At 44.9% G+C, this 25,602-nt stretch overlaps 1 long non-coding RNA gene across 1 annotated transcript; it reads left to right on the top strand.

Moving 5' to 3' along the window:
- Positions 1-1,805: 1,805 nt before the first annotated feature.
- Positions 1,806-24,680, top strand: LOC138302199 (uncharacterized). The gene is made up of 3 exons (XR_011205334.1): positions 1,806-2,435; positions 14,806-14,952; positions 23,352-24,680. It is a non-coding gene; the product is annotated as an uncharacterized lncRNA (long non-coding RNA).
- Positions 24,681-25,602: the final 922 nt, after the last annotated feature.

The raw sequence follows: 25,602 nt of genomic DNA, 5'->3' as shown, positions 1-25,602 counted from the left end.
CGACCCATTTCTTTCAGGCACCTGAGGAGGCAAGGGCTTGGATCCTTGAGAGGAGGGGACTGGAATTGCCTGATGGTGCTCTGCATGGTGCCGCTGGGAGGTGCAAGGGCTGAAGAAACAACACAACCACCACTCCAGACATCGCCCCACTAGCAAGCGGGCAGCCCATGAGAGAAAACAGGTGGAAGCGGATGTCCTGTTGCACAGTCAGAACTCCTTTGCTGCCCTGTCCTGTGAGCAGGCTCAGATGTCAAATCCATTGGTGTGACATGGGAGGATGTCTTCTGCTGTGGGGCTTCACCGATGGAGATGGGTGTCTGGAACACACTTTTGTGGAAGGTGCTGTGAGGAACCACTGCCACATTCTCTCTTGTTTCCTATTTGGACATGTTCATAATGTTTATGGATGTATGCCTGTTGGGTTGCTGTTTCTCTGTTACAGGCAATTTATGATGTAGGCGTCCAGTCTTGACATGGGCGTGGGAGGTTGTTTTAGAGGGAAAGTTGGTAAGATGGAGTTCCCAGATGTGGGGTGAAGTGTATTGTGTTGACCGGCACACAGGGATCCATGGGGTAGCCAGGCGATTGGAGAGGGTTTAGTTGGCTACACATACTTCAACGAGATGTGTGAGGCTACTAAAGTATCCCTATTTTATTGCCTCATTACCTCAAATGTTGGGGCATAGCCACACCTAGGGAAAGACGGGCTGTGCACTCTTCCCTTGCACGCCACCACATTCTCATGGTGCTTCTGCAAGAAGTACACTTGGTGGTGGAGGAGCTGAGAGGAGCACAGGTGCACTGGAGAGTGAATGTTTATGTCATGGCTTACTCAGTGTTTGGCATGCGGTACTGGTCAGGATTGCCCCCGGGGTCCCTTTTGCGGTGCATGCCCAGAGAATAGACCATGAGGGCTGCTACGGGGTACAGAAGGGGCTGCCAGATGGGGGCCTTTGTCTCTAGTGGCGCTATATGCCCCAGTGTACAGCACACTTTCTGGCCAAATTAACCCTAGCTCTGTTACTGCGACCCCAGTGAGCCGGTGTTTGGATGGGGGATTATAATTGTGTTTTGATGTGGTGATGGACTGCTCTTCTCTTTCCATTGAAGGGGCAGCGTGCTGTCAGGTGTCGTGCTGCTTTCGGAGGTGAATTTATGACATGACTCATGGCTCCCTCCCCTTCTGGCTGGGGCTGCCTTTGTCTCCCATTGGCCAAGTGGAAATTGCGAAGATGCTGATTTTGCCTCGATTGCTGCATGTGTTCTCTGCGTTGCATCTGCTTGTACTAGGGCACTTTTTTAGGAGGCTTAATGGGCTGCAATTGGATTTTATTTAGGGGCAGGGCAGGAAGAGGGCTGCCCTATCAACAACACAGTGCCCCTTAGTGGAAGGCAGCCTAGGAGGTCCTAATGACGAGCTTTCTGACTCAGCTGCAGTGGTCGAAGCTCTGGCTGGGATGGTACCTTTAGCAAAGTGGGGGGCTGTGCAGAGCACCTGACGGGGGGAGCCGTTCCTGATGGGGCTGTGGCACAATGCCCGCTCAGGAATCCTAGAGAACAGTCTGATGCACGTGGCACACAAGTGTTGGCATAAATATGTTCGAGGTAGGGAGAATTACCCACTGAATGTGCCCCAGTTACCAATTTGGCTGCAGGCGATTGTACTGGACTTATTTTGCCAGAGTGCTGTGCTCGCCTTGAAGGAGGGGGGTATTGCTCACGGTGGATTTGTGACAGGAGGGGCTACCGCAGTCGTTTCGGGCTCTGGGAAATAATCACTTAATATCGGCGGGGCACTTCCTCGACTACCGCGCCATCTGACAGGCGACTGCCGTGCTGCGGGGGCGAGGGGCCAAAGAACTGCGGATGTCGCTCCCACTACAGGTCTTGCTTACGCACGGGGTGTCCAAAATGCAGTCACACCGATCTTCAGCACTCAGCACGTCTAGCGCTGCGAGGCAGTGGTTCCGGACAGGGGAAAGGGGACGGCTGCTCTGTGCGCCTCCCTATCCGATAAGCAATGGGTGAGGGCTGCGGTACACATGACGGAGGTATCCGGGAGCCCATGCTTCCATTACGCACAATTTAACTACGTCCCCCAGACCTCCCTGACGTCGCCGCGCATCCATCGGATATCCATGGGGCTCTGCGGGGGTGCCCAGGTTGCCTCACACAACTTACTAACATTTTGAAAGGTGTGGAGGGAGGTAACGGAGACGCTATCGGGGGTGGCAGAGTGAGTGGTGCCCCTCACCCTGGAATGCTGTCTGCTGAATAAGGCCCAGTCTGAAAGAGGACAAGCACATGAGCAGGTTTGATGCACTGGCCCTGGTGCTTTTTTTGTGGGACAGAAGGCCACCTCTGCACCGGAAGTGGATGTGCTGGCTGGGTTCCGCCGCTGGGACAAGTGGGGGCGCTGATTGCACAGTGTGGGGGTAGGTATATCATGGCACTAGAGCCGAAGGGTGATGAGAGGCCGTTGTGAAGGGAGGAATGTTTACAACATTGTTGCCTACTTGTGACATTATTGGTTATGTGATTCCACACACTGTTGCCCTTTTTAGATGCCCTGGGGTGCCTGTGACCCGTCTCTGATGGTGAACTGTGCCCTTGCCTGATACTGTTGAGTATGTGCCCTAATAAAGTTGTAGTGCCTGCAACAGGGGAATGGTGTTGGGTCGGGGAGTTATACGATTGCCCGGCAATGACATATGCACGGTCCGGGAAAACTCCAACATTGTGGATTACGGAGGGACGTGTGCCAACCCCGGAGTTGTTTATTGTGCTATGATACTTAAACTCCAATAAAGAGATTTATATAAAAATATTATATGTCATTAGGATTCATGAAGTAATGATGCAATTACACTGAAACGTTATTCACCGTTGTTTCTTTCTACGTGGTGTATTTATTTTGTAATAACCAGGAAAAAACTCCTCAAGTTAAATTATAAAAGTGAATTTGCTCCCAGATACTTTATATTTTATCCATACATTAAAGGGGTTCATCGTGGCAAATTGCCTTCGAACGTAAGCAACGGAAGCTGATTCTCCTGTATGGGTCTGCCTCCTAACTACCAAGTAGGTAATACTGCAGGGCCTTAATATCATAGACAGAATATTGAGGGGTAGAATATCGAAACGTAAGATTTTCTATAGCCAAGTCTGCATACATTTACCTTAATGATATTACCTACTAGCCATAGCAAATAAGTAGTTTATAGCTGGGACCAACTTTGCCCATAGACAAAGTGTTTTTTGTTTTGCTTATAACTTTGGCACAAATCTTCATGACATTTTCAAAATGAGTGCACCAGTTACTTCAGCTGCTATCTGGAAAGTTTCAGGTAGATCCGTCAAGCGGGGGTCTAGAAAAAGGGGGAGTCCGAAAACACTATTTCCCCACACAATGTCTATTGGGATTTTGCAGTTTTTAGACACAACCACAGCCCAAATCACTGAATGGAATTACACCAAATTTTGCAGAAAGGTACATCTTGGTCTAGAAAGAGCCCTTTTTAGGGTTGAGCCTGCGTCGCATGCGCTTGCGCATGCGTATCGCTTGCGAGAGCTCTTTAGTAGTTAGAAAAGGGCTCGGACGTCCATGTCACATCAGTGTCTTTCATTGGTTCGTAGGCTCACCTTTTAAAATCTGCTTGCTTTCATTAGTGGAAGGCATGTATACGTAATGCCTTTTCCGGTGGTTACCCCTCCTCGAGCGCAGCAACCAAGTACTGAAAACGTGCGAGGCTCGCTGTTTTCTGTCCGGTTTGTGGACTACTTTTTATCTTTTTTCGCAGCGCGATCTCGCATGGCAGAAGTCGAGCGCTTTGCATGACATCGACCCTGTTACATAGTTAATTGCACTTTTGCCGGTTACGTAGATAATTGCACTTTTGCCGATATGTTTCACTATGAGTGAACTATAGCAGCGCAATTGCGCTCTTTTTTTTCCATTTAATGTGGCAAGAAAAGTCCGGTTGGGAGTTCAGTCCCTCATTATGCTCCCACTCGATCCCAAGTTCCTTATTCCTTTCATTACAGCCTTTCACAGTACTCACACTTGTTCTGTTAAAGCACAGTTGTGGATTGCCCTCCTCCATATGTGGTATAGTGCCTGCATGATGCACAATTTCACTTTGACCAGGCCTTGGAGATCAAGGTGCCCTAGCGATAGAACAAATATAACCTGTATTGTCTGCACACAACCCATGCTCCCACTCGAACCTCACACAGAGAAAATGCTTGTGAAATCTCTCTGGACCAGCTCTGGTGCTGCTCCTTGAGCCACCTTTGAAAGGTTTGTCATACTCTATACTTGACTATCAATTGAATAGTGAGCAGTTCACATCACCTCCATTTAATGTGCCATTTAAACCATTTGGCTCCTGAATTTAGATTACATTAATTTGACCTTTTCATGAAAAGTAGCTGGCCTACCTTCACTGCTAGATTGTCCTCGATGCCAATGTGTCCTTGAAAACCTAACTTCTGATGGAACGCAAATTGTTGCCAATTTATGATTACATCAACAGAATATAGTATTAAAACGTGTTTATGCCATGCCAAAGTAAAACTAATGAAGCACAATAACATGTTTACGTACATTCCCACATTTACTACCGTACAGCAGTGGTCAAATTCTATGCTATTACCACAGTGACTGACTTGTGAGATCACGTCCAATGCTTTACAAATTAAAGGGGGGTGTACATTAAATATATATTTTTTTTAAATGAAAAATTTACTCATCCGCTGACCTGCGCCACTCCTTTGCAGCGTCATTGCAGAAACAGGCTCCGATCAGCGTCAAGATTGGCTGGGAGCGCCAAGCCAGGGTGCTCCCAGGCAGACTGGGAGCCTGTGCAGGCTCTCTCCAGCCCGGCAACACGGTTGCCGGGCTGGAGACAGCCTACAGCGCATGTGTGTTTGGTTGGCCCAAGATGAGCACTCCCCCCTGTGCACGTCACCCACGTGGCCCGCCCCTTTTAGAACAAAAGGATAATAAATATAGTTTATTATCCTTTTGTTCTGAAAGGTCTGCACCTTCTGCTGCTGGAGGGTGGGCAACACTTCTCCGCCTTTATGGAGGAGCCACCCCTGGTGGCACTGTCTTAAAAAAGCCATGATATTCGCAAGTTAAGGTGCTATCTTAACCTCATGAAACCAACACATCATTCCTGCTGTTTAAAGAGTAATCATTTCTATCCGGTGTGTTAAAGGTTGTATGATGCATGACTAATGTTTTGATGTGAGGGTAGATGCTATTGTTAGCATCCCTGCACTGGTGAGAGAATTGTGCAGGACTGCTTCTACAAGCACACTGACAATTCTGGACTCCCCAGAGGGGATGACCAGGGTCAGGCTTTTATCCCTGACCCAGTGGAAGGGAGAGTGGTCACAGGGTGCCAGGCACCTGGGGCTACCGCCCCCCACTCTCCACAGTCACAGAGGTTGGGAGCCTTGAGAGGCCCGGGGCCTGGTTCTCATCCCTGACAGCTCTCAGTGGCCACTGTGGCTTACAGTCCTGGTGGACAGAGTTGCCCCTGGGGGGAGGGAGGAGAAGAGTCACACCCCAGGGGTGGAGTGGGCAACACCACTGCGTAGGTTGGTGGGGAGGGAGTTCCAGGTTTTGGCGGCGAGGTGGGAGAAGGATCTGCCGTCGGAGGTGGTGCGTTGGATGCGGGGGACTGTTGCGAGGGCGAGGTCGGCGGAGCAGAGCTGGCGGGTCGGGATGTGGAAGTTGATTCGTTCGTTGAGGTAGGCCAGACTGGTGTTGTGGAGGGCTTTGTGAGCGTGGATTAGGATTTTGAAGACAATCCTTTTGTTGATGGGCAGCCAGTGTAGGGATCTGAGGTGGGCGGAGATGTGCTCATGGCAAGGGAGGTTGAGGATGAGATGTGTGGTGGTGTTCTGGATGCGCTGGAGTTTTCTCTGAAGCTTGGCTGTGGTCCCTGCGTAGAGGGCGTTGCCGTAGTCCAGTCTGCTGCTGATGAGGGCATGGTTGACTGTTCTAGTTTCTATTGGAATCCACTTGAAGGTCTTTCGTAGCATGCAGAGGGTGTTGAAGCAGGAGGATGATATGGCGTTGATTTGCTGAGTCATGGAAAGAGACGAGTCTAGTATGATGCCGAGATTGGTGCATGTGTGATGGGTGTCGGGGTGGTCCTAGGGTGGCAGGCCACCAAGAGTCATTCCATGCTGTCTTGTTGGGTCCGAAGATGATGATCTTGGTTTTTCCTGAGTTCAGTTTGAGGTGGCTTGCTGTCATCCAGCTAGCAATGGCGAGGAGTCCGGCGTGTAGGTTGTTCTTGGCGGTAGATGGGTTCCTTGTGAGAGAGAGGATGAGCTGGGTGTTGTCAGCATATGAAATGATGTTGAGGCCGTGGGGGCGGATGCTGCTGGCGAGCGGAGCCATGTAGATATTGAAGAGGGTGGCGCTGAGTGAGGATCCTTGGGGGACTCCACAAATGGTCTTGGTAGCTTTAGACCAGAATGGAGGGAGGCAAACTCTTTAAGTTCTTTCGGAGAGGAAGGAGGTGAGCCAGTCCAGGGCTTTGTGGCGAACTCCGGCATCGAAGAGGCGTGTCCGAAGGGCTTTGTGGCATACAGTGTTGAATGCTACGGAGAGGTCTAGAAAGATGAGGGCGATAGTTTCACCCTTGTCCAGTCTGGACCTGATGTTGTCTGTGCAGGTGATGAGGGCGGTCTCGGTGCTGTGGTTTTTGCGGAGTCCAGGCTGGGAGACGTTGAGTATGTTGTTGTTCTCCAGGAAGTGGGACAGTTGTTTGTTTACTATCTTCTCTATGACCTTCGCGTGGAAGGGGAGTAGAGAGATAGGTCAGTAGTTTGTGAGGTCTTTGGGGTCTGCTTTGGGTTTTTTGAGCAGGGCGTTGACTTTGGCGTGTTTCCAAATATCTGGAAAGGTTGCGGCCTCGAAGGAACTATTGATGACGGCCCGGAGCTGGGGAGCGATGATTTGGCTGGCCTTGTTGAAGACGTTGTGGGGGCAGGGGTCTATTGGGGAGCCTGAGTGGATGGAGCTCATGGTTGTGCTGGTTTCTTCATCGTTGGTGGGGGTCCAGTTGTTCAGCACGTTGGTGCGGCAAGGTGCTGTGGGGTTGGCTGCGTCGATGGCGGTGATGGTGGGTGGCGACGATATGAAGCTTTCGTGTATGTCTGCGATCTTGCAGTGGAAGTAGCTCGAGAGGGAGTTGCAGAGGTCTTGAGAGTGCGGAGGGTCGATGGCACAGGATTTGGGTTTGCTGAGTTCTTTAATGATTGTGAAAAGTTCCTTGCTGTTGTGTGCATTTTTGTCTATGCGTTCTTTGTAGAAGGATCGTTTGGTGGTCTGGATGAGATGATGGTGTTTGCGCATGGCTGATTTGAGGGCAGAGAAGTTGCTCACTGATGGTTCTTGGCGCCAAGCTTTCTCAATTTTCCGGCATTCTCGTTTGGAGGTGGGAAGTTCTGCGGTGAACCAGGGAGCTGTCTTGTTGATGCGGGTGTTGTTGTTTTTTTTGAGTGGGGCGAGGGAGTTAGCACATTCGTCAAGCCATCGTGTGAGGTTGAGGGCAGCGGCGTTGGGGTCGTTGGTAATGGGTGGTGTAGCTTGGGCATGGTTGGAGATCAGTTGTTCCTTGGAGATCGTATTCCACTTGCGGTAAGGGATAGGATGTTGTTGGTGGTGGGTGGTGGGCTTCAGGAAAGAGAAGTGGACGTAGTGGTGGTCAGTCCAATGGAGTTCGGTGGTGTGAGTGAAGGTGATGTGGCTGCTGGAGGAGAAAATGGCATCCAGCTTGTGAACGGCTGAGTGGGTGGGTGAGGTGACCAGTTGCTTAAGGCCGATGTTTGCGAGGTTGTCCAGCAGGGCAATGGAGTTACAGTCGCTAGTGCCTTCCACGTGGAAGTTTAGGTCGCCGAGGAGTAGGTAGTCCGTGGAGGCGAAGGCGTGGGAGCTGATAGCGTCGGCGATGGGGGACGGGGCCCTGGTGGTCTGTAGACGAGGGTTCCTCTCAAGGTGGTGTTGGCGTTGATGTGTTGCTTGTTGGTGTGAGTGCAGGAGAAGTGGCATGAGTGACATGTGAAAGGTCCGTGGGTGTGTCTGGGGTCGGCCTGGGCGCAGGCAGTGTGCCGGCCAGGGTTGAGAGCAAGGAGCTTTGTGGAGGAGTAGAGGCGCTTGGGGACGCCGGAGGTGCGGGGGACATGCGCTGGGCGCGGTCCGGGCGCAGATGGGCGCGGACATACTTGACTATGGCGCGCCTCTGGCGCGCCAGCGGCGAGCCCACTGCACGCGACCGCGCAGCAGCTGCCATTAAGAAGGGGTGGTGGGAGGGAGGAGCAGCTGGGAGGCGGGAGGAGGGAGGAAGTGGCAAATGGGGGCGCAAGGGGGGGCATGGGCGCAGCGGCGGGACCAGAAACGGATGAGGAAGCCTGAGAAAGGCCCAATGAACAGCAGACTAAAAATGCACAATAACAAGGCACAATAGAATGCAGAACAACAAGGCACAATTAATAAAAAAAGGCCGAGTTAAAAAACGGCACAACAGTAGGAGCAACCATACTCACGCCTACCACTAGGCACCAGGGATGAGGCGCAGGTGGGTGCCTGCGGGTGCTGAAGGACCTCGAACTTCTACAGCAGCAAGGGCGAGGTCTTGGGTCACGGAGGCAGGCTGGTGGAGCTGTCTGCCATGTCGCGTGTACCCCTGGACTTAAGGCAGGTCAGGGGTCACACTCGGCACTGCACAGCGGCCGCCATTAAGAAGGGGAGGTGGGAGGGAGGAGCAGCTGGGAGGTGGGAGGTGGGAGGGAGTTACAAATGAGGGTGTGAAGGGGGCAGGCCGCAGGGGACGCAGCAGCAGGACCAGAAACGGGCGGGCAAGCCCGGGAAAGGCACAATGAACAGCAAACTAAAAATGCACAATAACAAGGCACAATAGAAGGCACAACAACAATGCACAATTAAGCAAAAAAGGCATGAGATAAAAAACGGCACAACAGTAGGAACAACCATACTCACGCCTACCACTAGGCACCGGAGATGAGGCGCAGGTGGGTGCCTGCGGGTGGTGGAGGGCCTCAAACTTCTACAGCAGCAAGGGCGGGGTCTTGGGTCACAGAGGCAGGCTGGTGGAGCTGTCTGCCATGTTGAGTGTACTCCTGGCCTTAAGGCTGCCTTTAAATATCCTTAACGCGCAGATTTCCTTTGAGAGCATATACAAATTTGGAGTTTAGGGTCTCTGAACTCACAATTTAAAAATACATCTTTTAGTGAAGTTGGTTTTTCAATTGTCTGTTTGAAAATGCCACTTTTAGAAAGTAGGATTTTTCTTGCTTAAACCATTCTGTTACTCTGCCTGTTTGTGGATTGTCAGTTTGACAGTTGGGCTGTTTTGCACCTCTCTAGACAGTGCCACAAAAGGGGGGGGGTGTAGCCTGCATATCCTGATGAGCCATCTGAGCTAGGGGGGAGGGAGGAGTGGTTGTTCACACCTGAAAGAACTGTGCCTGCCCTCACACAATGCAGTTTCCGACCCCCCTGGTATGAGCCGGGCACCTGGCCTGGACAAGGAAGGATCTTGCAAACACTTGAGGTTTTGCTTTGAAGTTTGCCAACTTCAAAGGCAGAACTGGGTATAAGAAGAAGACCCAAAACCCCAGACTTTTAGAATCTTTCTGGAATCAAGAGGAACCTCTGCCCAGGAGAAGAGCTGAAGAGCTGAAGGAGGAGTACTGTCCCTTTTCTGTGTTGCTTTGCTGGACTGGCCTGCAGTTGCTGTTTCTGCCTGAAAAGGGTGAACTTTGCTGTGTGTCCTGCTTAAGAAAATTCTCCAAGGGCTTGGAGTAGAGCTTGCCTCCTGTTAGAAGTCTCAGGGACACCAAAGACTTCAGTTTCCTCGAACTGCAATAATGGGAACTGTGTGTTTTGTGCTGTTCAAGAGGATAACCCACTGTGACACCGCCAACAACGCCACTGGTCTGCACCGCGACCTGCCGACGCCACACGAAGTCGCATTGCCCTACTTCGCACCACAACCCTGGTCTCCCCGACGCCGTCATCGGACGACTTCACCGAGCTGTTGCTCGCACCGCGACCTATGGGCCCGCACTCCGGCCTCGCCTGCTCACTCTGCAGCCTGGGCATCCCCAACGACGATGCTCCTGCTGACACCGGCACTAGCACCATCAACTCCTGTGTCTTCACCAGGCATCCTGCCTGCACCGTGGCCTGTGGACCCTGCTCGTGAGGGCCACGAAGCACCGTCCCGTACCACTGGCTTGAGCGTACCTACGACACCGCTTCAGTAACGACAACAACGCTGCCTGCACTGTGACCTGTGGACACTGCATGTCGCACCGCCCCACTTCACACCACAGCCCTGGTCTCACCGACGCCGATGGATGCCGTCACCGAGCTGCTGCCTTCACCGTGACCTGTGGGCACCGCACGTCGCATTGTCCCGCTTCGCACCGCAGCCCCGACGCCATCCACGGCGGCGCACCTGACTTCATGAGCCTGGAGTTTGATCTGCAATGCCTGTGACCTCAAGGGTCCGACGACTCCTGCACCGACTCTGGAACTAACAACGCGACGTCAGCGACGCCGCACTCTGGAGCTCACCGCGAGGATCACGATGCCCTGCAAATCCAAGGTACTGTTTGTGGGTCTTCCCGACACCGTAGCTGCCCCGCAACGCTGCAGCCGGCCTGAACTGTTGAATTTGTTGATCACAACACCGTGATAGCCCGATAGCTATCAATTTCAAGGAACTGTAGTTTTGAGTAAATCTTGCAGAATCCATGTTTTTATTACTGTATGTTGGATTTTTATTGTATTTGGTCTTGTTTTATATAGATAAATATTGGCTATTTTTCTAAAACTGGTGTGGTGTCTGTTTGTAGTGTTTTCACTTATTACTTTGTGTTATGTGCAATTGCTTTACACATTGCTTCTGAGATAAGCCTGACTGCTCGGGCCAAGCTACCAATGCGGTGAACAGGGGTTATCTGAGCAGGTATCTCCCTTATCCTGACTAGACTGAGGATCCCTACTTGGACAAGGTGCAAACCGACTGCCAACTAGAGACCCTATTTCTAACACATATGCATATAGTATAAATTCTACATATATAATATCTTTGTTGTCAATGATGGTACAAATGGCCTCATTTGACACATTTTATGTAACTTTTTTATTTGTGGGTGTAGTTTTTCCAGGGTTTTCAGTGTTTGTAAGCAGCTTGAATTTCAGATAAAGAGCCTTAGCTGTGTGTCTATTGTTTATCATTTGTTCACTGAAAAAAGAGGTGCCCTATTATTGGTGTAAAGTAACAATCCATGGGCTTGATTCACAAAAGTAAACTTAGACCAAATGTTTAAGTTTAGACGTAAAGTCTAACTTTTCTCATAATAAAGTTAGACGTTTGGTCTAAGTTTAGGCTTTTGGTCAAAGTTTAGACCAAAAGTCTAAACTTAGAACAAAAGTCTAACTTTAGTATAAGTAAAGTTAGACTTTAGGTCTAAACTTAGACTTTTGGTCTAAACTTAGACTTTTCATCTATGTTTACCTTTGTAAATCAGGCCCCATATGCTACAATAATGTGTATGTGCTTAAGGGAAGATATGCACAGATAAGCACATTAACCCCTATCTTAGGTAGAGTTGCAATATATAAAAACGTTAAAGAAATAAATAGTCTACAAAGGCATTGGTTTCAACTACGCTGATCACGGGCTGTCTCTCTTGTGTGTTGCTTTGTCCTCCAGTGTTCAGTAGGTATACTTTCTTGTGAATAAATCAATTGATCCAAAGTATCTTTTTGGAAAGTGAGATTCCATTTGTTGTACTGCAGTGTTTGTATGTGTCAATGGATTTGTAAATATGGTCCACTAAAGCGTAGAATTTACCAGTGCTGACATGGGGCCCGTGTTGTGTTTCTCTTGTGTGTATGTCTCTGTTGTTGTGTGCAACCATTAACGCACTTAAGTGCAAATTAAAACTCCATCTAATCCATCTGTGGATGAGTGTATCAGTAGATTTGAATTCATGAACCACCTCGACGAGGTCTTTGACCATGCTTTTTTATGGTCTGTCTCGTATGTACCTTGTGTGTGCATTTAATTAGGTGTTCACAAGCACTGAAAGTCGAGTAAAGTTATTTGGTGAAGCTTGAAAGTCCAGATGTTCCACTTTGGTGTTGTGTGTGTGAATGGATTTTTTTTACAATTCTCCACAGTGTCAAGTTCGACAATGTCACTTAAGCTGTGTGTTTAGTGTTTTGTGTATGTGCTTCTCTTTCGTTAACTGTTTGTGAACATGAAGTGAACATGGAAACTGGTCCTGAAGTGCGAATTAAAAATTGTATGTTCCACTCTGGAATTGTGTGTAGCAAGGGGTTTGTGTTCATGATATGCCAAGGTGTGGCCAAACGGGTTGACTAGGTGTGTGTTGCATGGGCCTTTTGTGAGTGTGTGTTTCTAATTTAGTTAGGTGTTAAAATGTTGCAAAGTTTGTAAGTGCAACTATGAACTCCATTTGTTCCATTGTGGTGTTGGATTTATTCATGATTTGTCCAATAGCAACACCAGTTTATATATATGCGTTATTGTTCCCTTGTGTGTGCTTTTCCAGCTGCTCTCAAACAGTAACATTAGTGCAAAATGATTTGTTTCAAAATAGGTCTCTCTACTCATTTGTTTGTAAGGGAATATGTTACTGTTTTCCATCAAAGCGTGAGTGTTGCTCACACCAACCCCAGAGCACACAAATCCCATTTAAATGTGTTTTTCAAAATGCTATTTCATTTGAAGTTCACAAATTATCCAGTTATGTTTTTCATTGCGTATGCACAAACTTATTTGATTTTATGGGGTCAGAGGTGAGAATGTTTTATGGGGGAATGTATATACATTGGCGTGCATAATAGAATTCCACATTTTGACACATATTTAAAAAACAACTTAATGGATTATCAGAAAAATAAGAAAATGCATTAAATGACTGGAAAGCCTCTGTGTCACTAAAATGTGGCAACCATCTTTTTCCAGTTTCCGAGTTACACATGCACAAAAATTCCATAATGGAATGAACGATCTAATCTTAACAACATTAAAAGGTGTTACAGAATATTTTAAGTATTCTTTACTTTTGTCTTGCTTATTGAACAAGTTTCTGTTGTATTTTAGGTACCTTAATTAAAGGGACTCTTCTACTTTCAAAATGATATGTCCTATTTCTTGAGATTGGAAACAAAATGAGTTACTCTGGCCGTCATTGTTTTACTTAGCAACCAAACAAAAACATCACAGCAAAAAATATAGATAGCACAGATTTTGGATGCAACATCAATACTGTAGACGGTGCCAAAAATCTGCATAACATTAAAACTAAAGTACTACTTGGATGTCAATTCTCTATACAAATTACATACCTAACCCGAACCACCGGCTGTGGTACTGCTCCAAGTATGTTTCAAGTCCACAGTGGTTTCAAATAGACCATTGTTGTTCTGTGATTGAAGAAACCACTAGAGCATAGAATTTGAATTTTGACAACCACTAAATTTTGTTCAGTTTGAAGTAATGTCGATATTATACAGAAATATGTCCTTTGGGAAACTCATCAGAAAATTGAGTTTGCATGTGTTAAACATGAGCATTTGGAGCTTTTTCATTATTTTAACAATCCAAACGTGTTCACAGGATCCAAACCAAAGCTCTCGAGAATTGCTGCATGTTCCTTCTGATGAGGCATCCTAAAGGAACATCTGCTCAGCCTTTCATATTCTACAGCTTTGCATTTTGAGATCCCAGAGGCTACTAGTGACTTGCGAAGTCTGTTGATGACTTATGCTCTCTGTAGTCATCCTCATCAGGTATATGCAGCCTCTCAGAATCTCTATCAAGATTCAGCAATATGACAATGACAGGCAAACCTATGTGAAAGTTTCCACAATGATGGACATTTGTTGACTCTTTATTTATGTCAACCAAGCCTTTGAGTCAAGTGCCTGCCCCAAATTGAATTATCAGCAAGGCCAATAATAACAAACAAGTCCTGATCCAAGAGTGACTTTCCGGTATGACGATTGATCAATTTACAGCCAAACTCATTGCAAATGAGAAATCAATTGGCTTCATCATCAACATTACCTTCTCCTCCAAAATTAGATCACCTGTAAAAATCAGATAGACTGGTACCAGTTCTTCCTTTTATAGAGCAGAAAAACCCTACCCGTCTGAACCGTTCTCCAGAATGGCTGCCCAAGCACTGATGCTGCTCCTCCATGTGGTTGCTACTCACAGATGTCCATGACTATAGTCTGGCTCTACTTAACACTCCCCACCTCATCACAGAATTCAGTAAGTACAGCAAAAGCACTCTCACCCTGTTAGGCCTGCATTGTGTGGCCCTCAACATCCACATCAATTTCTAGTGGAATGTTGTGTTTGGCACAAGACCCTGGACCTCTTTTCTCACTCCTTCCCTCAAAATGTAATTATTATTTCACGAGAAAACACAACTGTTGAGGGTGGCAATACCTCCAAGTATGCTCTATTATTCCATTTAATTTAAATTAATTTCGTTTAACAATAAGAGTCATTATATGTCAGTCTTTCCCCCTGGACAGAGAATGGATAGCAAAACCTATCATACATGTATACAATTCTTATCTGCTTTGGCATAATACAAAATAATCTATTAGAGTAAATGTTATAAATTATGTGAAAAAGGTAGTGCCTCTCTTAATTATTATCTTACTCCTTCACCCAACAAATACCATTGCTCTGACCATCCTGCCAGAAAAATAACAAGAATCTCAAAATATCACTGGAACCTAAGACACAACATCACCAAGACTGAAAGCAAGAAGTGCCAAAGGAAGCCCAGAAGATATGCGTTCTCAACCTATGGACAGAAAATCTGAAACAGCATCCATAAAAAAATCAGGTTTGTTGCATAGTTGGTTATGTTCCATCCAGGGGATGAGGGTTATAGTTCGGGCTTTCGCATTCCAACAAACATCATGTGATTCTGCACAAAACACCCTTTTTCTCTTTGGCTCAAATTATAGATCGTACATGCATGACTAGTGCCGAATAGTGCAATTTGTACAATATGTGTAATGTAAAATATACATATTTTTCTAGTTCAATACTCCTTTCCTTCCTGTTTTCTGTAGTCTGGGTTTAAACAGACACCAGAACAACAATGATATTCTATGAACATCACCCATGTAGTAAGGATTCCAATACAGCAAATAAATGTTCACGCCACTGCCCTTTGGATGAAGACACGCTCTACATCAAATGACTAAAATAAAAAAAAATTCAAATCCCTACAAAAAGATCCCTAATCACATTTCAAGGATCACCTTGTCTGTCACCAATAATAAACTTCCTGGCACCTCTAAGTTCGATAGAGCAAGAATGGGAAACTTCTCTCCCATTCCGCTGGTTTTTTAACCTCAATATCTAACAAGCAACAATTGATATGCTCAGTGTTCTAGTATGGTGTGGCTATTACTAATAAGGTCATTTAGAGCTGGCCATGATTCACCCCTACAAGTCAATCAATGTGTGAAAGTAGTTGTTTTAAAAATCTATTGGCACCACAATAATGGGATTTCGGATTAATTTTATTATCTTCTGAAACTCGCCTCAGTATCACAGAACCACATTAGTAAGGTATAAAGGTGTTTTTCTGGTGTAACAAGTAGAGTCATTTTTAAATGTCCTATCTTTATCTGATAGTTGCTGAGCTAGGTTGGCGCCAAACCCAGCCACGCCATGTGACCTGGAATGGTAAGAGACCACTTCAATAGTTTCCACCACTGGCTTTTTACATCAATGTGGCAACATCTATTACCTCACCCCTTGAAACTCATCATGATCTAGTACTTTCGAAATGTCATGCCATTAAAGTTAAATCTTTAGAATTCGCCATGTCTCAGAGAAAAAAACATAAGCTATAGACTAGCCAGAGGTAAAGAATAAAGGAAAGTGATTAATAGATTTGAACCCCTAAACTAAACACAAGAGTCACAAAGCACAGTACTTACATGAATTCACACAATAAATATTAATGTATCATACCCAAGCTTTCAAAAGAAAATGTGCCATTTCTAAATGTTAACAAGAACATCGCATGTCAATGGTTTGTGTATCAATAGCAGACCTGAACGTGACCCTCTGCATATCAAAATATTTAAACTATTCTACAAGCTCATTTGGCCTGGATGACAGAGCTATCAAAAAGTGAAGATACTTATGAACACAATCAGCCTAAAAGATTTAAGAGGTGTGATGTAAGACTACCCTATGACCCCACCTCCACTATAGCTGCTCAGTTCATTCAAACTTTGGAAGGTTTTAATCTAATTTAACAGGTCCAGGCACCTACTCATAGGACAGGCCATTTGCTTGGTTTGATTTTTATTAATGTCCCTAGCCTGTGTGTAAAAGATCCAGAGCAGTTGGTTTGAACCAATCATTTTAGTATTCCTTTTGCCTTTTTCTGATCCCTCTACACAGACTAGGAGTGCCCCTACTCAGGAGATGAAAAGAAAGTGGAGGAACCTGATGGAGGAAGCTCTGGGTCAGTCCATCATTTCAGCTCCTCTGATTTTACAAAGACATCTTGTTGTTCAATATTTGGATTTCTAATTCATTAGATCACATTGTCCCCTGAAAAAAGTACAAGGCAAAAAGACTGAGGTCTTCTGCACCCTGGTTTACCCACTCCTAAGAACAGAGAAAAGTTAGTGCGAGGAATTAGAGCGCAATTGGAGGAAATCATATGACTCCAATATTAAGATCCTCTACAAAAAAGCACTTCGGAACTTCTGCAAAAAACACTCTGTTTGCCAATGAAGAATATTTTGCACACCAAACAAAGCAGCATCAAATTTGTCAAAGGAAATGTTTAAGATAGTCAACTCATGTGTGTCATCTGATATGACAAAAATGAACACTACCCCCTAGGACAAACTTTGTGAAATCTATCAGTTTTTTTTCAATGGGATGATTCAAAATCTTTACTCTTCCTTTTCTAAGTCCCCGTTGGAAGCTTTAGCCCAGTGGTTCCCAACCTTTTGACTCCTAAGGTCCCCCACTAAATTATTACAGGAAGTCGGGGACCCCCCAACAAATTAATACAAATACAATTTAGAACATTAAAACAATAATTCACAAAAAATACACAAATGTATACACCAAACAAATACTCAAATTACTAAAGATATAATTATTTTATTTGAAAAAATGTGTCAAAATTGAAAAACTTTAATTGGAAGGTTGTCGCTGCATCTCAGGGACTAAGGGCCATATGTATGAATACATTTTCCCATAGACACAGAATGGGTAAAACCCTTTGATACATCTGGCCCTAACTTTTCAATGCTTAGTTTTATTTAGGAAAGCTGGATCCTCAGGTCAGATTCTACATTTCCCAAGCAATTTCTCTATTTATTTTTTAGGTACATAAAATCTGAGAAAACTTCTTCACATAAATATGTGGTGGGGAAAGGATGTAAAACCATAAGGGCCTCTCTCCTCTTGATAACTTCTCTGTCATATGTAATTCATTTGTTTTACAGCACCTCTCATACCAGTGTAGGGTGTCGGAGCACTTTACAGGGACGACAAGATATAGGATTCACTTGTCATCCACACTGGTAGGCTTTTTCTGAGAGTGGATGGTCTGGAGAAGCACAAACTCAGGGTCCAGAACATAACACAGTGGTTAGAGTTGACTTTAATAAGAAGAACGTATTTCTATGCAAGCAAGCCGTTTTTAAGGCAGCATAAGGAAACGGAAAGATTGGGCAAAAACATAACTTTCTAATTTGTGCCATGCAGTTTGCATGCAGCTCTTTGATGGTAGTTTATAGCTCACTGTGCTAGATTAAGATTGTAACTTATGAACTGTTCAGTAACAAAAGAATCTTTGTGACAAAAGCAGTAACCCACTGTACTTTGCACATAAAATACCGTTCTTTGCGTGATACACGTTACTTGCAGGAGGCATATTAACCATCTGTGCTACCTTAGATGAGTCAAAACTGCCAATAGACAAAACTCTCCTCTCTCTCCAGCAGGAAAATGAATCACCAGAGTTATCTTGACACTTTTATTTTTGCCAGAAGGATGGATGTGCAGTACTATTAAAACTGCTGCACAAAGGAAGTAATAAATATAAAAACACACACCTTTCTGTCAGAGGCCCCACCTGGATACAGGCCTTCCTGCTGGCCAGGCCTGCAGACCCCCTGGGCGTGTGTCACGGACCCCTGGCAGGGGGGTGTCGGGTGGGGGGTGCGAACAACAGGTTGGGAATTGCTGCCCTAGCCTCATTTCACTCGATATGGGAAGTATGGAAGCCATCCCTTGAGTTTTGCTGTGTCACAAGCTAATTTTTTATGAATTTGCCCCTATCTTTTTAGAATCCTCTTTGACTAAGTTATTAAAATGTAAGTCCAGTTCCCCAGAGGATGTCTGTCCTTCAGATTCTTGGCACAGCACTCTAACTCCACTCAATGAAATATGGAATGCCTCTCTAATGTCTGGAGTATTTCCTGAGTGTTGAAAACAGGCGTCTCTTCTGCCGTTGCCAAAGAAAGCTTTATTCTGACACAAGCATGATGAGCAATTATAGACTGCTATCTCTCTTCCCAGCTCCTGTAGAAATTCTTGAGAAATTGGCCAATCAACAACTATTCACTTTTGTGGAGGCTAATTCTATTCTCCATGATTCACAGTCAGGTTTTCAGACCAGTTATAGTATAGAGATTGCCCTTTTGGAGGTGGCAGAGTTTGTCAGGTAAAACTTGGATAAGAGCTCACCGGTTATGGTTATCCACCTTATTTGTCAGCTGCATTCAACATTGCTATTTTGTTAAACAATGTTATCAATCTCAGCATTTAGGGCACGGCTCCTTTATGGGAATATTGTGCTTGGCAACTCCCAACTGCTGTATTTACACCCACATTTCTCATCTCCTAAACCATTGGTGTGTGGTGTTCCACAGAGTTCCGCTCTGAGCCCGCTTTTGTTCAATGTTTACCTTTTCCCCTTGATGAATCATATCAAATCTTGGGGCCTCAATGTAGCATCTTATGCTGTCAACACCCATCTGCTTTTATCCTTCTAAAATGAAACGGAGGCAGCTTTTTATAATTTAAAAAAATGTCTTAAATGGGTTGTGGCGCGAATGGATGCAAATCATTTAAAACTTATATCCAACAAAATAGAAGTTTTGTTTTTTTCCCTACTTCTGATGTCCATCCGAACTTACCAGTCCTCTTAATCCTACCTCATTGGTTAAAAATATGTGCATTATTTTTTATTACACTCTGGGCCTGATTACAACTTTGGAGGAAAGTGATAATCCGTCCCAAATGTGACGGATATACCACCAGCCGTATTACGAGCCCTTTATATCCTATGGAACTCGTAATACGGCTGGTGGTATATCCGTCACATTTGGGACAGAATAACACCTCCTTTAAAGTTGTAATCAGGCCCTCTGTCCCTTGTAGCACAAATCAATCACATTTTGTCCGTCTGTTTCTTCAAGATGAAAATTATAAAAAAGTTTCTTGACTTGGTCACTGAGTCAAGGAAAACAGAAGGTAATTCTTCGGACACGACGTCCTGCCCGGACAACTCTAACAGTCTCTACCTTGGCCTTTCAGTGTATATGATGCTCATACTTCAGTTAATTCAGAATGCAGCAGAAAGATTCACCAGGATAGTCCTGAGGCGCCACCACATCTCTCCACATCTGAGACTCTTGCATTGGCTCTCGGTGGAACAGCGTATTCATTTTAAAATGCTTACATTGGGTTTCAGAGCTTTTCGTGGCAAGGCCCCACACTCTGGGGGTCATTACGACCCTGGCGGTCATGGACCGCCAGGGCCGGGGACCGCAGATGCACCGCCAACAGGCTGGCGGTGCATCCAGGCCTATTCTTACCGCCGCGGTCAGAAAAGGGAAACCGGCGGTTTCCCGCCGGTTTTCCCCTGGCCTGAGGAATCCTCCATGGCGGCGCTGCAGGCAGCGCCGCCATAGGGATTCCGACCCCCTTACCGCCAGCCTGGTTCTGGCGGTTTTGACCGCCAGAACCTGGTTGGCGGTAACGGGTGTCGTGGGGCCCCTGGGGGCCCCTGCAGTGCCCATGCCAATGGCATGGGCACTGCAGGGGCCCCCTAACAGGGCCCCACCAAGATTTTCAGTGTCTGCATAGCAGACACTGAAAATCGCGACGGGTGCAACTGCACCCGTCGCACCCTTTCCACTCCGCCGGCTCCATTCGGAGCCGGCATCCTCGTGGAAGGGGGTTTCCCGCTGGGCTGGCGGGCGGGCTTCTGGCGGTCGCCCGCCAGCCCAGCGGGAAACTCAGAATTACCGCGGCGGTCTTTTGACTGCGCAGCGGTATTCTGACGGCGGTACTTTGCGGGCGGCCTCCGCCGCCCGCCAAAGTCAGAATGAGGCCCTCTGTGTAGAATAGACGGTTTCCATACACTCTGCAGAGGGTACTTACATTCAAGAGTAGTTACTTCCCGCCATTCCTTAAACAGATGAAGTCTTGCCTTGGTGGCGGTGTCTTTACTGTGCCCAAAGCAAAATTATGGAGTTGTATTCCTTTTATTTTACAGCAGGTTGAGTCTCCGACAAAAAATCATATTCTGATGCTTCTGTTATTAGGGTGGAGAATACCATCGATCTCACTTACTTCAGACTTTTGAAATGCAGGTTTCTTAACTATTTTTTTTACCTTCCAGAGTCTTATCACGGGTAACTTCAGATCCTTGGACTAAAATCATATACATCAAAATTACACATACATACAGCACAAAAATATGGAATATTTGTAAGGTTATTCGCCTGCACATAATCTGATAAGGTATTATTAACGTTCAGTACACTTTTAGATTTACTACTGTCTAAATAAAGGTAGCCAACCCATTCAAACCAATCAAGGGTTCTATAGTATTCTGGTTACTCTTGGGTAGCGAATTCCCACATTTACGCCTTCACACCACTCTGCATAACTATGTGCCATTAATGGTGAAAAATTAGCACAAATGCTCCAGTCACAGTACAAAATGTACTGCAAAGGCACAGCAACTACAAAGCCTGATTGGCTACTTGTGGTGCTTTTGTTTTTGCAATAATTGTTTAGCGTAAAATGCATCCTTGCATCCCAAATTGAAGCAGGGATGCAATTTGTGCTAACGTGGCTCAAAATGAGAGATTTGCATTTCACGTTATTTGCGTAATTTCACATCATTTTCTGAAATCACTCGTAATTACACAACAGAAAGTTGGGCGAATTTCTAACACCCCTAGTATTCACTGTTCAAATTTAAGAAGGTTCACTTTAGTACGTTTATGTCACTATATCCAAGTTCAGGTGCAAGCTTAAGGGCCCGAGATGTAGAGTTAAGCAGACAGGGTCCCAAATGTGGGGGAACCCCCTGTCCGACAAACCCTTCAGTCCATTTGCCTTATTAGGTGAACTGCAAACCTCAAGTTATCCCCTAATGAATCCTTTAATGGAAAACATTTCCCAACGGAGTAGCAGCCACTGAAGGAAGGACATTACACAACCTTCCCTATTTAGGGTAGAAAGTGTAAAGTCATTTTTTCTTGTCCATCACTGCCACGAAAAACCTGGCAGTGTTGGTCAGGGAAAAACATAAATGACCTCCACACCCTGATAGAAAACTCCTGAGGTTTGGGGTTCATTCGTTTTTTTGTATTTTTCTAAAACAAACTCCTGCTTTGGGAGCTTGCTTCTGAAAAACAAAAGAGGTTTAACATTTGTTGAACATCGGTAGTACACCAAACATCTTGTACATTGAAAGTAAGTGCCATGATGGTGACTCCTTCCAATATAGAGAGCTGACCACCGGGCCAGTGGTCATCTCCAAATCTGATAGCCAGTGGTCCATAAGCATGTTGAAAGTAATGTCTTCTGCCACCCTGGCAGATTGAGCACCATCCATCAGGTTCTACATCAGGTTCTAAGTAGGCTCAATATATACAACCACAGGAGCTAATAAATGTTATCCCTAGAGACTTATAAGAGATGAGGACACAGTAGGTATCATAATAGACCATCAATAGCACCTTCGTAACTTTAGCTTGAGTCTGCAGTGAAAGTTGTAGCTACCACTTCCCACAAGCCAGACAGTGATAAATCCAAATACTTACCCCTTCTAGTGCAGTCACTGCAGCTTTCATCTGTGTTTGGCACCACATTTGCGTCCAATTCTCAGTGGCAGGCCACTGATGCAGATTTGGGGGCAGAGTTCCACACTGCTATTCTCTCTTCATTGCAGTGCTGTTACCCAAGCCCGCTCTTCTTTCCTCATTAGATTGTGAACAGAACAACTTTATTTGTCGACAACCTCTCTTGCTAAATAAGCTTCTAATGCTGTCCTTTTTGAGCTGTCAGGTGTTGCTGTTGCCTTGTCTCTCCCCATAGTACCATGGTGCCACAAATAATTGCAGTCACTGCTCACACACAAAAGGTTCAATTTAATAAGTCTGTTTACAAGTTTGGGCACAAGCTTTTATTGGTTCTATACATAGAAAACCCTCCAGAAAGCAAAGAGCCCAGCCCGTCTCCTCACACCTCCCTGACTCCAGTCAGACAACAAGTACAGACTCCACTCACACAGCAATTTCTCACACCCAGACATCACAGGTCAGATTCATATCAAATAACTATGATACTATAGGTCTCCTTGAAAATACCCGTATGAGACATTGCATTTCAAGCCACTCTCCTCCAAATATTGTTTACTCGTGAAGGTGATAGATGCCAGTCGAGGCAGAAACTTGTATTTGTTGTGTTAGGATGAAGTACAATTTTGTTGTCTATAAAAATATACTAGTTTCTCTTTATTTAGGCAGCATTTTGGCAAGAAATCTGACATGTTTTCTAGGTTCCTGATGCATGTTTGTAATGTTATCTAAAAAGATATTTTGAAAATGAATTGCTAAAAATACTGAAAATTCACTCCTTATGCTCTCCATCATTTGTTTAAGAAATAACAATGAAATAGGAATTGTAAGAATTTGGAAGATGTTTGGTTCAATCTTACTTTAGCTGATTTCATTTTTTATTTCTCACACGAATAGTTTGAGAAATCATTAGTTATCATAGAACCAGGCTTTGGCTGTAGCATTTGAATTAAAGCACTTTTTAAATGTTGATCACAGTACAGGTCTAACAGCAATGATAATATCCTGAAATGAGTATCTTTCTTTCACAAAAGTAATAACGGATGGATTATGTGCATCTTAACACTGTCCCTATTTTGTTTCCCTTTTCCAGAGCACTTCACACTACCAAATGTTCAGTACATTTCTCCCTTGCTACTTAGGCCCCTCGGTTTCTGTTTCATGAGTACAATAGCAGATTACTGAAGTAAACAATAAAGGCATCTGTATGCCATCTTTAGATGCCCTCCCCATACTTCAGCCCTGGTCGGTCTCTAATGCTAAAAGGTCACAGCAAGGTGATTAATCTTGCTCTACAAATAAAAGTTATCATAGCAGATTAAATGTCACTTAAGAAAATTCTAGCAACTTTGGAACTTTGAAACATCTCCTTCATCTTTAAAATATTGGAGACAGTCCAAAGATGGATGGCCACCCACCTAAGAAGTTTAATTTACCATTGTAAGCTTGGATGAAAAGTGTTTTCAACCTTTGAACTTCCACCCCATCGTCCTTGACAATGCCAACTCACTGAGAGTTACAGTTGATAAAAGGATCAATCTAAAGTCGCATATCAACACCCTGGAGCAGAGTGCTCGCTTCCAACTCAGACATCTTAGGGGTATCAGGCAGTTTATCCCTACGGAAGATCTGAAACAATTTTCCAAGCCCTCGTTCTCTCCAGGCTGGTTTACTACAACTCACGCTTACAGGATTAGTGAAAGCCCACATGGCCCATCTTAGAGCATAAATGAATTCAGATGGTTGATGTATTTTTGAAACAAGTGAATCAACCAAACTACTCCAGAGCTCCTAGCGCTCATGTGGATCCCCACTGAAACTAGATCCCAGGTCAAATTAGCTTGCATCACTCATAAAGCAGTGCACGCTGTGACCTTGTTTACTGGGCTGCAAAACTGAAACTTTCTGGAGGTCATCGCTCCTAGTGTGTTTTAACACATTACTTCTCAACCAGCCTCCCTTCAAAAGAGAAGAAACTATCTCCCAACATTTCTTTGGCAGTGTGACAAGACCCTGGAATTCTCTCCTTCCTAATCAGTGAACCAATGCTTGCCTTTTATTTTTCAAAATGGAGTTGAAAGCGCTCTTGTTTTAGGGACATTTCCATTTGGTGGCCCTACCTATCTGGTCCTCGCTGTCTACCCTACAATTATGACTTTTTTCTCTCTCATGAGGACGTTTCAACCACTACCCTTCATTCTGTGAGCATCCCCTTAGACTGGATCTTCTCTTTCTACTGTGATTGTTGGTGCCCATGTTTTGAGTGGCTTTTGTTTTTGTATTGTTTACGCCCCATTAGCCAGTGTTCATTCATAGGTAACATTCTCTTAAATATTGATGTCATGCAATTATTCTTCCACTTGTCATAGTTGAGTTGTTGAATTGTCTTCTTGGTATTTTTCTTAAATGTTAATTTCTGTTTAGAAAGCTCTGTAATGCCGCTTGGCAGTGTTTATGCTGTATAAAGCTGCATAAATAAATAAATAATACAATAAATAAAATACACTGCTTCTGTAAGCAACTTTGATTAAATACAATTGTATTTTAATGAAATATATGTAGTTGGTGAGATATAAACTTTAATTTATTATTAGGATGATTCACAAGGCCTATGTCCACATCATCTGATTAGAAATGTCAGTGGCAATATCGCTTCTTCACGTTCATTCACTTGCTATATATTGACATAATATGTTTCAGTAAAACAATGCATGAGATCCACTTTTTTAAAACTGATGTTGTAGATTGTTCCTGTGGTAAGTCTTCTTATGTGGACAAAAGTATTGTGCAGTGCTCACAGAATCCCACAATAGATAAAAGTGGAGACAGCAGCAAATCCTCAGCAGCCACCCTGTGGTGGAGACCACACAGACTGATAGGCTGTGCTGTTCTGTGTATCGCCTTTGTAAATGTTTTGTGGTTTCTCATTACTGACACAAATGGTGGGTGACTATGTCCTTTATGTCGACTCTCTAAGTCAAGATAAAAAGCAATGTGTTCTGATACTTCCGTCACCGAGGGTACCAAGTCACATCTTTAAGGAAAGAGATGCATTTGTACCAAGTATGTCCTGGATCTCTTGGCTGGATCAAGGATTACTTTGCTATTTCTTGCATTCTCCATGTTTAAATTAGGTCCATATTGCAAGCCAAGGTAATTATTTGTGTAACGCAATCACGTCTCATTGTATGATTGAACCCTTCATTCACCAGGATTGTATTTTGCATCAACAACATATGGGATGGGTAAACTACTGACTTATTGCTCTATACCATAGCGTGTGCATACATGCAGCTGACCCAAGTCTGGAGCACACTGTTCAGGTTAGACACACAACTCCAAAA

Source organism: Pleurodeles waltl, chromosome 6 (assembly GCF_031143425.1).
Source record: "Pleurodeles waltl isolate 20211129_DDA chromosome 6, aPleWal1.hap1.20221129, whole genome shotgun sequence".
Classification (NCBI taxonomy): Eukaryota; Metazoa; Chordata; class Amphibia; order Caudata; family Salamandridae; genus Pleurodeles; species Pleurodeles waltl.
The sequence above is the reverse complement of the archived record's forward strand: the minus strand, read 5'-3'. Positions and strand labels throughout refer to the sequence as shown.